Source organism: Pseudopipra pipra, chromosome 2, assembly GCF_036250125.1.
Source record: "Pseudopipra pipra isolate bDixPip1 chromosome 2, bDixPip1.hap1, whole genome shotgun sequence".
In the NCBI taxonomy this organism is placed as follows: Eukaryota; Metazoa; Chordata; class Aves; order Passeriformes; family Pipridae; genus Pseudopipra; species Pseudopipra pipra.
Window position 1 is genome coordinate 57,387,640 of NC_087550.1, and position 15,337 is coordinate 57,402,976.

The following is a 15,337-nucleotide window of genomic DNA, read 5'->3' on the forward strand; positions in this document are numbered from 1 at the left end:
GATGATTATTCAGAATTTGTCATTAAAAAAAGGGACAGGAGAATCCTCAGTCATAGGAATATTAAAAATATTTGAAACTATGTATGATTAAGTTATGAACCTAATTGCCAGAATATTTCAATGTTTAAGACTGATAGATTTGAAAAGAAAATTGATAGAAAACAGTTCTAATGTCTCTTAAATATGGTGAACCCAACCCAATCTCCCAGAGACACGCTGAACAAAATTCAGTTTTAATGTTATGTTCAGAGATGCCTAAATATGATCTCTACTGTAGCCTGTTTATTAACAGTGTATTTCCCCAGGGTGTTTCAGCTAAATGTAATACAGAATAAGGTGAATTTCAAAGGAACGAACCCACCCCAAGTTCCAATATAAAAACAGATACACAAAACCACAAACTCAACAAAGAGTTACAATATGTCAAAGTTTAAATGGGAAAGAGACTACATTCTGGCACAGGAGTTTATTTATTTACTTATTTACATTTTTTAATTTCCTCCTTTTTTGGTAGAACAGATTACTTTTCTTCTGTACAGTTTTCCCTGTAAAGCATTTAAAGTTTACTGCCTTTGCTAGTAACAGTAATAAAGATTTCCTGTTACATTCCATGGCTTGGTATCAAGAACTTACTAAAAGTGTAAGATTTTTTTTTTTTTAATTTTGTTTTGTTGGGTTTTTTTGTTTTTAATTTTTTTTTGTTTTCAGAATCTCAGAATCATAAAATGATCTTTCAGTTCTTATCTGCTACTGCTGATAATTTTCAGTTATGCTTCAATCAACGAATAAATCATGTTTCTGAAAGCAGGAAAAATAATATGTGGTACTTGGCATGCACCTAAGGGTAGAAACAGATATATTCATACATTCGGTATGTAAACTAAATAGATAATATACACAAACATTAATTTAAGGACCCTCTCTAATGTTTATTCAAGCTGTAGAAATATTTGTCATTGAGAAACAATACAAAAATAAAGAGAAGGGAAAAGGTGTTTAAATATTAATTACATGCTGAATGGAATGTAGAGAGATGGTTCATGGAAACTGGTTCCTTAGTAAATGGTACATTAATTTTCCAGAAAGGCTTTATACATACCAATGAAATAGTAACAGTCATCACAAAGATAGGTACCTTAGAGATTATTTTTTTCACTCTCATCTTATAGTAGTAATAACAACCTTCAGGCATTTCTAAGATGCTTATCATCCTGATATGCATGTACTTGTTATCTGACCTTGTCATAAAGCATTTAGAAACGTGTAGAAAAGAATGAAATCATTAGAACAGTTTCCTGGTAATAAGGACTAGCTGCATTTATTTCATTCCTTGTGATCAATGAGCCTCAGGAAATACCTCATAGCTCAATTGCTATTGTTTAATCTGCAAATGAATTTACTTCATCCTATGTTCCACCAAGATCCTGAGGTATCAGAGGGGCAGCTGTTGTATCAAGTGGCTATATTTAATCTTAACAGAGACATGAGAAAGATCCTGGATTTGTCCCTGGACAATTGTCTCACATCACGATCCACCCTCTCTGCCAGATTCTGACCCGTTCCTGGATCCTATGCAGCTTGTATATACAGGACTCTTCTTCCACAGTCTCAATTATCCTGCTTGTTCAACAGATGTCTGTCATCCAGAGGCATGTAGTAGATCCACGTGTTAGATCATTACATGATATAATACAGTGAATTTAGCAGAAACTTTTTCTCTGTTGTGGTTTGAACTGATATCTTTCTATTTAACTGATGTTTTGTGTGGTGTCAATAGAGGTACCAAGCAGGCAGCAATGCTGTGCCAGTGATCAGGGGATCCATGAATGTACATGTGCTTGTGAATCTGGGCGGTGTGGTGTGTGTGCTGCATTAGTGAACTTCTGTCTCTGCCAGCCCAAGAGGAGGAGGGGACATGTTCATGTGTGCCTGTGTCTGATGTGAGTCCTGAGTGTGGGGGCTGGTATGAGCAGCATCTTGTCTGTGGCTCTCTGCATGACCCTCCATGTCTCTGTCTTCTGCGTGTGTGTATGATACACATTCAGCCTCGCTGCTGATTGAACCTACAAGCAGAAAAGTATCAGCTGCATCCATTTGTCTTGGGTGGAAATCCAGAGGTTTCAGGGCTGGCTGGACACAGTGGCTGGGCAGAATAAATCCCCAGACCCAGAGCTACTGGAGGCAGCAGATGCTTCTAACATCCATTAACAAATTGAAATTACAACATTTATATCTATTATTACCTTATACCAGATTGATACATACTGTATGTCAATGTCATTTTTTGTTGCATCTGTTACATATTAGCTGATGGCACTCAGAATTCACAGGATATGAAAGTCATGTTAAGTATTGAAAAGTTCAGAAAACATTCTACCTATGCAAAATTAGATAACAAATTTAATAAAAATTATATGCAATCATAGATTGCAAACTAGAAGATCTTTTTTTCAGATTGTACTTAATGGAAAATTCCATTTGAACTGATCAGAAGATTTTTATTACACAATAATTTGATGTGGAAAAGCAATATTATCTGACTCATAGACAGTTAAAAGAGAGATTATAAATCATGACTCTCATCTCCTTTCTAAGATACTGTTAACAATTTCAATGTTAATATTCCTTTTCTGTTATTTTGTGTTCCTCTGAAATATACTCTTACTATTCCACAGCCTAAAACCTACAGAGAGCTTTTCTGTCTCTTTGGTTAACTGTAATCAAATAACTTTGTATAGAGCAAATCTGGAATAATGAGATTCATCTCCACAAGTCTTTTCATTTCTGTATGAGACTCTACTAAGTACCAATTCTCTACCAGTCTATTTTTCAACTATTTATTGCTATAAGGCTAAAAATTTTGTAAATAGATTTGACTACTTTACTACAGTAGGCTAATTGAGTTGCATGAGGTTCAATTTGAGGAGGTTAGAATAATTTAGCTCTTTCTTTTTGGTCTGCATAAGCAACTGATATAGACACTTTCATATTGATAAAAATTGATACATTGCTCTTTCACAAACCAAGTTATTTAACAAATGATAAGCAATGCTCATTATCTGTAAATGCTATTCCTAAATACACAGTGACATTTTGTGTAATAAACTTGAAAATTAAATTCTAATAATGTCCCCAAGCTGAAATTACCTTAGCTTGTTTCAGAGGTAAATCACGTATGCCGTTTGTGAAGAAAAGAGCATTTCAGCTCCTGAGGTGACAGACATTTGATAGACATTGGTGTTGAATTCACACCATCATGGAGAGCATCCCTGGTTTATACATGAAGGACAGTGTCCTGATGCACCTGCACTGATTATCATAAAGTGTATCCTTCCAAAGAGGATTTCTTGATATGTAGTCATGCTATTAAAATGCTGTTTTCAAAGGGCATATTTCTCTGCCAACACAGCACTTGCATCTTTCACTTTCCTAACTTCCTACCCAGGTCCTTCCATGAGTCCAGATAAACTTCATCCAATGTAATTGATTTTATGCTACTCGTACATCCACGAATGGACTTAAATGAATAACCTTAAGATAAATATAATAACCAGTGAATTAATTTTTCAGTTCTGATTTGTAACTTGAAAAGCTGTCTATACTTACTCTGAAAGATGTAGAGTTATATTTTATGGTGCCTGTACAATTGATTTTACCTGAATCTAAAATATTCTTTTTTTTTTCCCTTTATTGGGTGGAATTTGTTTCACCTTTTAAGGAAGAGTTAAGCAATGAATCTTAGTGAAGCATTGTAATTCCCTTTATCATCAGTGGAGGGATACCAGCATCCAGAAAGGGCAGTTAATCATATCCAGATATATATTTTTCTTTGAGAAATGATACACTTGGAATTATATCCTATTTATTATGTTGCAATCACTCTTACACAGGTTCTGCTCCAGGCACTGGTGTTTACCTCATTGCAAATGCGACATGGGAAAAAGTGCAGGGTGGTGTAACCAGCAGTGAAAGAGAAACTGACTACCTCAAATTTCTCCGCTGTAGATGCTGTACCCCTCCTGGTGGTACCAAATCCTTTACAACATGCCAGAATTATCCATTACTCTCACGTAGTTTGTTAGGCACAGAAGTGTGTAAAACAAACCAAATGATTCAACCCTGAAAAATGTGAAAATATGAAGAAGATTAGGAAAATGAGGCTTCTGTTTAGAATATTTTTCATTTTTGAACCAACTCTGAATATTGAGTGGTGTTATAATTCTCTTGCATATGAGTGAATGCAATAACTGTTCTGAGTGGTGACTGCTCGTTTCTATGTTCAAATCAGTATCTGTCTGAAAATATTTCAATACATTGTAAATCATTTTCTCAAGCAGTGTAGATCACTAATTTCCTTTGGAAGAAAACCAGCCAACATGTTATTCAGGACACACCTGGAGGGCAATTTGCTTGACTCAAGTTTCGTGAAACAGAAATGACACAATGTTAATTTGCTTTTAAACTCCTTGCCATGTCTAGGAGTTAAATAAGCAATTGGATGAGACCAAACTGAATGCATTGAGATATCAGCCAGGTAGTCTGCTTATTTTGCTTGATTATGATGGAAAAGCCTTTTGTATGAGCAGTTAACATGTTCACATTTTCCACACTGGGCCTTTTCAGAAATCCCAGTGACAAGTTCTTTGCTGATTTATATTCCAGTTGCATTTGAAAAAAATGAGTTTAAATTTAAATGTTTCTGATTTTTTTGTCTCTCTATCATTACTGTTTTTATTACATTTAAGTCATTACTTTGGATATATATGGCATTGGGGGAATATGAAGTTCCATAGAGAGATATATTTGCAAATAAAGCCTATAAGAACTCAAGCTCAGGATCTGATTAATTTATGTGTTTACAAACATTTATATTCAAATATGAATATGAAATTTATACTATTAATTTTTTAATTGATCAATTAATACATGGCATCTATTTGCATAAATAGGATCTCAGTCTCTATCATTAGTAATGCTAGCAACAACTGTAATCATAATATTTAATCTACCTTTTAATTAAGCTTACTTCAATTGATTCAGGTGATTGGAACAGCCTCTGGAATCCAGTCTTTTGTCATAGAGGATTTCCTTGCAAAAGTTAGTAGTCTAAATTTAAATAGGATGCACCCATACCAGATTATCTTCTACAAGCCACTCTTAATGCTAAGGGATTGTGGCTACCACCTCCAGCAACTCCAGACCAAGAATTCCTCCTGTACATCCTGGTGCTCAGACACCTGTGATCTCTAGTCAGACTGAGGGATGTGGCTGCCGCTATCATTTCAACCAGTGGTGAGTTTTACACAAACACACAGAGGACATGGACATGGACGTGGACAGTCGCACAAACAACCACAGACAAGGCGCTGACCCCAGCAGCCCCCACATTCAGGACTCAAATCAGGCACAGGCATACACAGCCATGTCCCCTCCTCCTCTTGGGCTGGCAGAGGCAGAAGGTCACTAGTGCAGCACACACACCACACTGCCCAGGTTCACAAGTATACGCCCATTTGAGTAGCAGCATGACCCCTCGGCAAGGTTAGCACTCCTGCCAAGATTCCAGCCCCCCTTACCCACCTCATGGGTCCCCGACTCACTGGCTGGTCCTGCTGAGTGTTTATTGAAGACATGCACTCAAACACTTGTCCCACAGGTACCCCACGCTGTGGGTCCTCCTGAATAACAGCATAGACCCTCTGCCCACCTGATAACCCTGCCCAGACCTGGGGTTTTATACTCCTCAGCTGGTCTCAGCTTAGAGTTTGCCAGCACACCCCATGCAGGTTAGGTTTGAGGGAAGGAATAGCTACTAACCCCCAGCAGCTGGCACCTGGCACACATGTCGTGACTCACAGTGCCTGTCTGGCTGCCACTGCTGAACTACTCACTCTCCTCACTCATACCCATCCTCTCAATAGCTGTTTTTGGGACACACACCACTTCCACCTCAATGGCTGGATCTTAATGACCCCACTGATTCCAGTAGCTAGCACCACAGGCCTACTGTCAGTCTCCTCTTATCAGTGCCCCCAACAGCTGGCATTTGAGCTTTTACTGCACTGACACACGTGAGATAGGGAGTGAGATTGCTCAGAGAAGTTGTTAAAAGAAGATTTAATAAGACAGGGCAGACTGAAGTGTTCTGCTGGACAACCATGATGACCAGCCCTATTTTATACCTGACCTGCCCCTTCTGTACCCATTTCCTCCTATTTGTTTCCCCTCAGTCTTCTTCCCCTAATCTTTCCTTAATAAATTGTGCACAATTTTCCCCTGTGATATCCCTATTCCTCAGCTTTCTTCTGTTTCTCCTCTTTGTACCAGTTATCAAGGTCAGGTTAGTCCCCTCCAAAGCTTTGCCTACAGTTTCTTAATGACTTATCAATTAATGATGGGAAATTTGGGGGGTGGGGGGAGACACACATTGCCTCCATTAGCCTTTGTCTACTCTTTTTCTGTCTCTGTGTGTTGTTTACCACTTCCCCTCCTTACTTATTATCATCTTTTGAATGTAAAATGTCCTCTATCAGATAACCTGAATGAAGATGATGTTCACACATTCCATATAACCTTACAGTGTGAATTACATGTTTTATTCTAGGCAGGAAAAATCTATCCCTAAACATAGAAAAAGGATCAAATACCGTCAAGCTTATCTGTGTTTCTGAAATATTTTGTTACAAATATTATGTGGCATCATATTTCCCATTGTCCAGATCAGCAGTTGGATGCTGCTTCTTGTCAGTAAAAACTCAATTTATACAACCTGAGGAAATGCTATAGAATATATCTTAAAATAGAAAATGATAAATCAATATACTCCACCTACTGTCTTATATAAGATCACTTTGGCTTTCTCACTATAGCTGGAAAGTGGTTAACTTAATGGCTCTGAAAATGAGTAACTTTATTATAGTTGTCGTGTAAAACCTGTGAGATTAAATTTGTAATTATACTGTGCCGAACGCATTTAGGAAACAATTATTTAAAAAATATATTTTTTTATTAGAAACATATCACTGTGCTGTATTTTTTATTATTACATATTTTACCAAGCTAGTTGATTGAAAACTTTTAAGTTGAAGAAAATGGGTATAATTAGTCCTTCTGGTTTCACATTGTACCAGCCTTTAGTAGGTCAATGTAAACTGCTATGACATAATGCAATTTAACTTTTACCATAGCACTGTATCACTAAAAAGTAGGCTAAGATAGTGTAATGCTGGCAAAAACAGTCTGTGAAAAAAACACACACACCCTAGTCCTGCCAGAAGATAAACAACTTAAAATTATAGACTACCTCTTCTGGGGTTGAAACCCATGGATTAATTCTGTCTACACCTTCTGTGTATTTAAAAAGTGCTCAATAGTTTTATAAAATGGCATTCAACTCTATGTACATTTGACAGAACACCAGCGTGCTCGGTTTCTGAGGCAGACAGTGTAGCATGGCAGGGGGTCTTTTCTAAGACAGGTTTTACAGTACTGGGAAATTTTATGGAAAACAGGGAAATTAGTTATTTCATAAATACGAGATAAGTTCATGGAGGGGGGAATATTTCATGCACATATTGTAATGTGGTATTGGATTATAGAAGTAAATTCAGATAAATTTCTCATGTGAAGGTTCCAGAACATGAATCAATGTATCATGATACTGGGAAAAATGAATTCCAATCTACTAGCTAAGTATCTGCATGGCAGTTAAATAAGACAAAAGACCAGCTGTAATAAAATATGTGCATATTATAAATACATGTTAATTTGAGATAATAATAAATAATTACTTTGGTACACAGTTACATTCAGTAGCATGGCAAGAAGGAGAGAGCTATAGCTCATTATTATGTGAAACTACAATGAGGACCAGCACTGATATTATGTCTTCCTAGACATACATTTGTAAACAAGTTTGATTTGAACCTTTGAATCTTTACCTTGAAACTCAAGGTAAAGAAAACACAAATGTTTCCATTCAGTGGCCTAGAAAGTTATCTAGAAAGCATCAATCTCTAAATGAACATAATCCAGGAAAAAAAGACATAATATATCATGTATAATTGTTTGTGAGTCAAATATTTAAATGTCTTTGTACCTTCATATATGCAGTAGACAGAAACAGAAATTATGTATAATTTTATGTCTGTATATGTATAACAAATATATTTATAGATAGATAGGTAGATATATAGATAGACAAACAGATAGCTAGTTAGGTGGATAAATAGCTAGTTAGAGAGATGTTCAGCTCTTGAAACAAAAGCTATGTCATTTCCAGCGTACATCACTGTAAACAGAGAGGAAATGATACCTAGAGGATATCCTTGCATGTTACTCCTTTTTGAATCTCTGCATGCTACTTATCCTGCTCAGAAACTGTAATCTTTAATGATAAGAGACTTTTAGGTTTGCAACAGAAATAGAAATTGAAGTTTAAATATATATGGCTAGAAGGACAGCAAGAGTCCACTATTTTAGAAATTATGAAATGCAATAGACAGAGTAGCCACAATACTGAGCAAGTATTACATAGAGTACAGATAGATTATTAGAAGAGTAAGTCTAAATTCTCTATTGTAAAGGGAACAATTTCCTGACAGCTTATATCTGAACTGGCACTTCTCTTGAGGATTAGTGGCACATCATTTTCTCTTTCTATTCAGTCTAGCTGTCTTATATACTGAACATAAACATAGACAAAAAAATTCTATTATTCTCTCTACATCCAGTCTGTCAGCCTGCTGTGAGCAGCAACAGTAACTCTCTCTTGGCTGTCTAAGGTAATTCTGGGGTGTCTTAAATATGGTGTCGTAAATAGTACTTTTGAACCGTGTATTTCTATAAGTTCATGAGATGTAAGTGTTCCTAAGTTCAAGTGAACAAGATTTAACAAACTTATAAAGGAAAAAAAAGTGTATTTTTCTCATAAGGAAAAAGTATTAGACAGTGTTGCAAGATAGAAGCATGAAATACATATGCCGAGATTATGTTTTTCAGCCTATTAACTCAGAGACACAGTCCTAATCTACCTATGGAGCTTTTGCTCTGTCAGTTATAGACACATGAAGTTACAATACCTTCAAGCTATAAAGCCTGACATTGAGCTGCTTTGTTTTACAAAATTTTCAAGACTTTCTGTGCGCATACTTTTTAACTTATGTTGATTTCTCATATCATGCTGTCAACCTTTTTGCCCTGGCTTTTGGAACGGGTCAATGTACTAGATACAGGTAACATTCAGAATTCAAACTAATATATAGACAGTAATTGTTTCTTTATTGTATATATGTGATGCTCATGAATATCTATGCATATATGTAGGCATATATTTATTAAATGGCTAGAAACTAAACAGGAGCATAGGCTACTTAGTATGCAATAATGTCAGTCAAGTCTTACATTTTATTTTGATAACTGTTAAAAAATATTCTACGTAACACAGGTAACCTCCCTCCTTCCTTCCTTCCTTTCTTCCTTCGTTCCTTCCTTCCTTCCTTCCATTACTATCCTGAAACAGTTAGCAGAACAGGATATATGCTTGTACTTCATTTATTTCTGTTCTTTACTGTCAATACAGGTTAGTTCATATTGCAGAATATTACAGATCCTATTTCAAACTATCACATGCAAAGATTAATAACAACTTACAATTTAATTTTTTTATTTTTTATCTGTCTGTCACAATTCGGAACTATGCTCATGAAACTTGGTGTAGTCAATAGCAACAGTATAAAAAGATGGGTGATCAGAAGCAATTTTTGCTGTCGTTAATCGTATTCTATTAGTATTTAGTTGAATATTAAGTTTAAGGATATTTTTTAATTTTCATTGTTAGTGGTAGTTTTAATTTGTTTCAGGCTGTTCTATTAATTAGAAAAGAATGGACTGTATAAGTACTCCTAAACATAAATTGCATCTTAAAAGTTAAGACTATATGGTGATCTCTTGTGGTTAATCTAATAATTTAGAAGTTTTAAAATACCAAATTAAAACCCTAAGGTATTCTGAACACATTTATTTTGATTTTAATTTATGTTATCATTAAAAATTATGTAAACAGTATATTATGGGTTTTACCAAACAATTTCATCTTCTCACCTTTTTCTTTCTTCTTTTTTCTCCTAAGTACCATTTGGGAGGTCATTATTGAAAGCAGAGAAGATTTCAACTTCCATCTGTCACTTGCCGTGTGCATTGTTAATCCCCCCCATAAAGCTGGAAACCACACTTGAAAGAAAAGATTATTTACCCTCACAAATAGGGCAGAAACAGTCTGCAAAAATAGCTTTAAATAGTTTTACAGTCAGTCTTTGCTCATAGTCAATTCAAATTCTAACTGGCAAAATTCAGTTTAAACACAATTTTGTTGCAATACCAATGAAATAAATTTATTATTAATAAATCTGATCATTCAGCTAATACCTAGCAACTAGTTAAGACATAAAACCTTTATTACGTCTCTGAGCCTTTTGGCTTTGGCTTCATTCCCTCTAAGTTTAAAAAGTTCAATGTTGCTCCTAAACTGAAGAGTGTTACCATATTATGTCTCATGTCACTGTACAGAGGTGACTTTATTAGGAGATTTGGACTAGACAAAATATATTACCAACAACCTCCATAGCATTTTACTTGACTTCACATTTGCAACAAACGGACAAAAAATCTACATTCAGAATAAAGTCATCTGTGTTAGGAAATGCCAAACAACTTTAAGCAACTGAAAAAATGATTCATTAGAGTCTCTTAGTGCGCAGAACTGAAAATCTTAAGAAAAGCTGAAAAGTATAAACAACCAAAAGAATAAATAAGAAAAAATAGTCATACTCAGAAACACTGGATAATGTTGGTGAGGGTCTGTTACCTCTTTAGCAATGTAACATGAATCTCAACATAAATACCACAAATTTCAAATAGCATTGCATAACCTCTCCCTAAGAATCATCAATTACTGCTCATAAGAAATTATATGCATCTTAAAATTATATTCACTTCTACTACATTCCATCCCATTAAAGTATTAAAGAAACAAAGATAATGGGGAAAAAAAACTACTGATGCAGCTACTCATGCTAGTTAATGAATATTACTATAAATAACCAAAGTATAAGTAAACTTTTTTATAAGCATAATATTAGTTAGAAAACTTAATGTGTTCTAGTAAAAGACTTGAGAATAAATTATTTTGTAGAACCACAAGAGAAGACAACTCTCCCATCATTAAGAATGAAGTGTGTCTTTTATTTTTTGTCAGTGACAATGTTTTATTAATATTATTCCTCATCTTTTCGTTCTATTTAGTAGAGGAAATTCAAGCAAAAAAGAGTATTTACTAGTAACAGAGGAAGTTGCTAAGTTAACTTACTCTACATATTACTCAGAACTCCCAAATGTAGTGCTCAAGGACATAGATCCAATTCCAGATCAGGTCAATGGAAATGAAAACTGCTAAGATGGAATGTTTGTGTCTCACTTAGCATAAAAGATCTCTCTGCATTTCTCTGCAAGTTAGTTTTACTTTGTTATTCAAAGTGCTTGACAAACTGAAAGAATTTTTTCCTCTTTGATTCTGTTATAGTGGCCCAGTACAGTCACAGTTTTTCAGTCTTCAGACTAATGAGAATGTCTTGAGATTTTAATTTTTCACCTCTCCTATTCCCCTTGTGTTCAAGGAATCATGTCATACTGATTTATATTGTGTCAGTTTCTTTTCTCATTACAATCTGTGTCTAAAAATGAGGTACTGGAATTTTTCAAGGCCTAGTCCATTATGTTAAATCAGGTACTATGTTCATGTATTGTACTACTGTAACCTATTTTGAATTTTAATTGTTTAGCAAATTCTGGAGTCTTTTCCCAACAGGTTACTAATGTATAAACAAGAAATGTCTAGCTGATCAAAATGCAGACAGCTACCAGGGATGGTGTATAGCTGTGGATCACAGTAATTTAATTTACATACTGTATAAAAGTGGAAATCATATCTATTTCATATGAAAGGCTTCTAATGAGGATTGATAGCAGGACACAGTTATTTTCTTCTTATGCAAAACTCTGAAATAACAAAAATTAGTTAAAATCCAGCAATATCATTATAGTCTTCTTCTGCCTATGTGAGTGACTTTAGTATTTCGTTTTCCTGAATTTTACATGAGAAAAATTGTTCCACACACAAAGAAAAGACAGATAATACCATGTATTTAATTACTGTCCATTTCAATGAACACAGATGACAGAATTTTGACACAAGGTGATGAACAGATATATTTCAAGGGTGAAATTTTAATAATGAAATGACACATATTCCTTTTTGTCTACATTCAAGGCTTAAATCCATTTTGTATTACTCATAACAGTATTTTACGGTAAATTTACATAATCTCTTTCATGCTAATGAAAAGTGGATGGCAATATTTTGCATTTATCCCAGCGACAAAATCAATGAATGGTTAGAGTTGGAAGGGACCTCAGGAGGTCATCTGATCCAACCTCCCTGCTCAAGCAAGGTCATCTAGAACTGGATGTCCAGGACCATGCCTAAAGAGCTTCTGAAAATCTCCAAGGTGGGAGAATCCACAGCCTTTCTGGGCACTCTGTGCCAATGATCAGTCACCTTCAAAAGAAACACGTTTTTAATATTCGTATGGGACCTTCTGTGTTCCATTTTGTGCATGTTACCTCCATTTCTGTCACTGGGTAACACCTTAAAAAACCTTGGATACTTCTTCTTTAGAACCTCCCTCTGGGTATTCATAGGCATTAATGACAACTTCTCTGAGCCTTCTCTTCTTAAGACTGAACTATTCCAGCCGTCTTATCCTTTTCTCATATGTGAGCTGCCCTTTTCTCCTCCATCCATATGCTCCTTGTGGGACTTTCTACACTATGTTCATTGTCTGTCTTGTACTGAGGATCTCAAAACTGGGCACAGGGTTCCAGGTGTGACCTCACCAGTACTGAATAAAGGAGAAGAACCACTTCCCTCAACCTGCTGGCAATAATTTGCCTAATGCAGCCCAGGATACCATTTGCATTCTTTGAGGCAAGGGCATATTGCTGGTTCCTGTTTGTGTTCACCCACCTTTCTTCAAGGTGTTTTCTGCCTAACTGTTTTTCAGCTAGGCAGCCCCCAGCATATATATTGCATGAGGTTGTTCCTTGTCAGGTGCAGGACTTTGTAATTCCCCTTTTCGAACTCCATAAGCTTCCTGTTAATTTCTCCAGCCTGTTGATGTCCCTTTGGACAGTGTCATGACCCTTTGGCATATTAGCCACTCCTCACAGTTTTGTGTCACCAAGAAACTTTCTGAGGCCTACTCTCTGCACAATCATCTGGATCATTAATGAAAATAATAAACAGGGCTGAACCCAGTACTGACCCATGGGGTACACTGCTAGTTACGAGTCTCTGACTAGACTTCATGTCGTTCTTTGATCATACATGAACATGTTTATCTGTAAGGATCTTATAGGAGACAGTGTCAAAGGTCTTCCTGAAGTCCAAGTAGACAATATCCACTGCTCTTCACCCATCTACTAGGCCCCTTATTTCACCATAGAGGTCTATCAAGTTGGTCAAGTATGACTTCCACTTGTTGAATCCATGATGACAATTCCTTAAGACTGTCTTGTCCTTTATGAGCCCATGCACAATCTAATCTGTGGAAAGTCTGTTGAAGTGAATAAAACCACTTCCATTATCTTAAAAAAGCTAATAAGGCCAAATCATCAAGGGAAAATTGGTCATAAAATAAAATGGTACATGTGTGGTGACTGAGTAAGCAGAAATATCAGGGGAGGTAAACCTTCAGATGAATGACGGATTAAGGCTATCACTGGGGACAGGTAAATTTCATGTTCTATGACTTTTTTGCTAGTCTCTTGTTCTTTCTACTTTCCAAAGGCAACTTACAAAAGAGTAAACATAATATTAAAATCTGGATACCTGAGTTTATGGTAAAGACAAAACTGGTACAACTAAACCCAGAATGAAAGGATGTCCCTTCAGGTGGACAGCTTGGCAAACCTGCCATCTGTTTCATTAACACTGATTCATAATTCATTTAGTTACACAATGAAAGCAGTAGCTAGACGATATGTTTAAATTATTTTCAAGCTCTCCTTAATAGTCAGGAAGTATATATACATTGTGGTTAATGTATAGGACTTTGCCAATAACTCTGTGCTTCAAAGAAGGGAGCAGGACAGAAACCTTACACAGGTTTGCTGTACACTACAAATAAATTGCTAGACATGAAACCTGGCTGATTTCTGCAACCTAAAAGCAGTATTTTGGATCCTTCCTCTTGAAATATTACTGTATATTACACCATCAACATATTACAAACTTTCAAACTACAACATGAGACAGCTCTACCACCATGTCTCACATATTTCATGAAACATGGCATGTGAGAAGAGATAGCATCTTTAGGAAAACAAACAATCAATCAAGAAAAACAGACAAAAAACCTCAACCAAAACAAAACAAAGAAACAAGCTTTCTCTGTACTGAGACAAGATCAACATACTGAAAAGGCAAACACTAAACATGAATAAAAAATAGTATATGAAAAAAGCCTGTTTTTTTCCACTCATAACATTTTGTCTAATAAAGGATATTATCTTTCTGTGCAGACCTTGTTTCACATCCTTCAGCTGTCTTGCTTACAGCAGTATTAACATTTGCATTTGAGGGAGTACATCATAGCAGCTAAAATGTTAATATTTTATGGTTTTAAGCCCAGAATTTATGTCCTATTTTCTAAAAATATTTTCAGGCTTTTTAACACTATCTGGATTTAGAAAACCCTGAGTCAGTTATATGATATAAATTTTATGGAGAAGACTCTTAAACTCATTGAAATTGTGTATTCTTCTACTAGATGGTGATATGAACTTTTTTTATATAATGGCCTTAGCTGATCATTACTAGAAAAAAAAGTAATTAATGCAGTTCGAATGTTTGACAGCAGTCAAATTTCTGTCATCTGGTGAATCATAAGATCATAGACTCATAGAATGTTTTGAGTATGGAAGGGACCTTTAAAGATTGTCTAGCCCATTCAATGAGCAGCGACATCTTCAACTAGATCAGGTTGTTCAGAGCCGCATCTGACCTACCTTAAATATTTCCAGGGATGGGGCATTGACTACCTCTCTGAGCAATTTGTGCCAGTGTTTTACCACCCTCACAGTAAAGAATTTTTCTTTATGTCTAGTCTGAATCTATTTTAGTTTAAAATCATTACCCCTTGTCCTATCACAACAGGCCCTGCTGAAACCTTTATGCCTATTTTTCTTATAAACACCCTTCAAGTAGTGACAGGATACATGA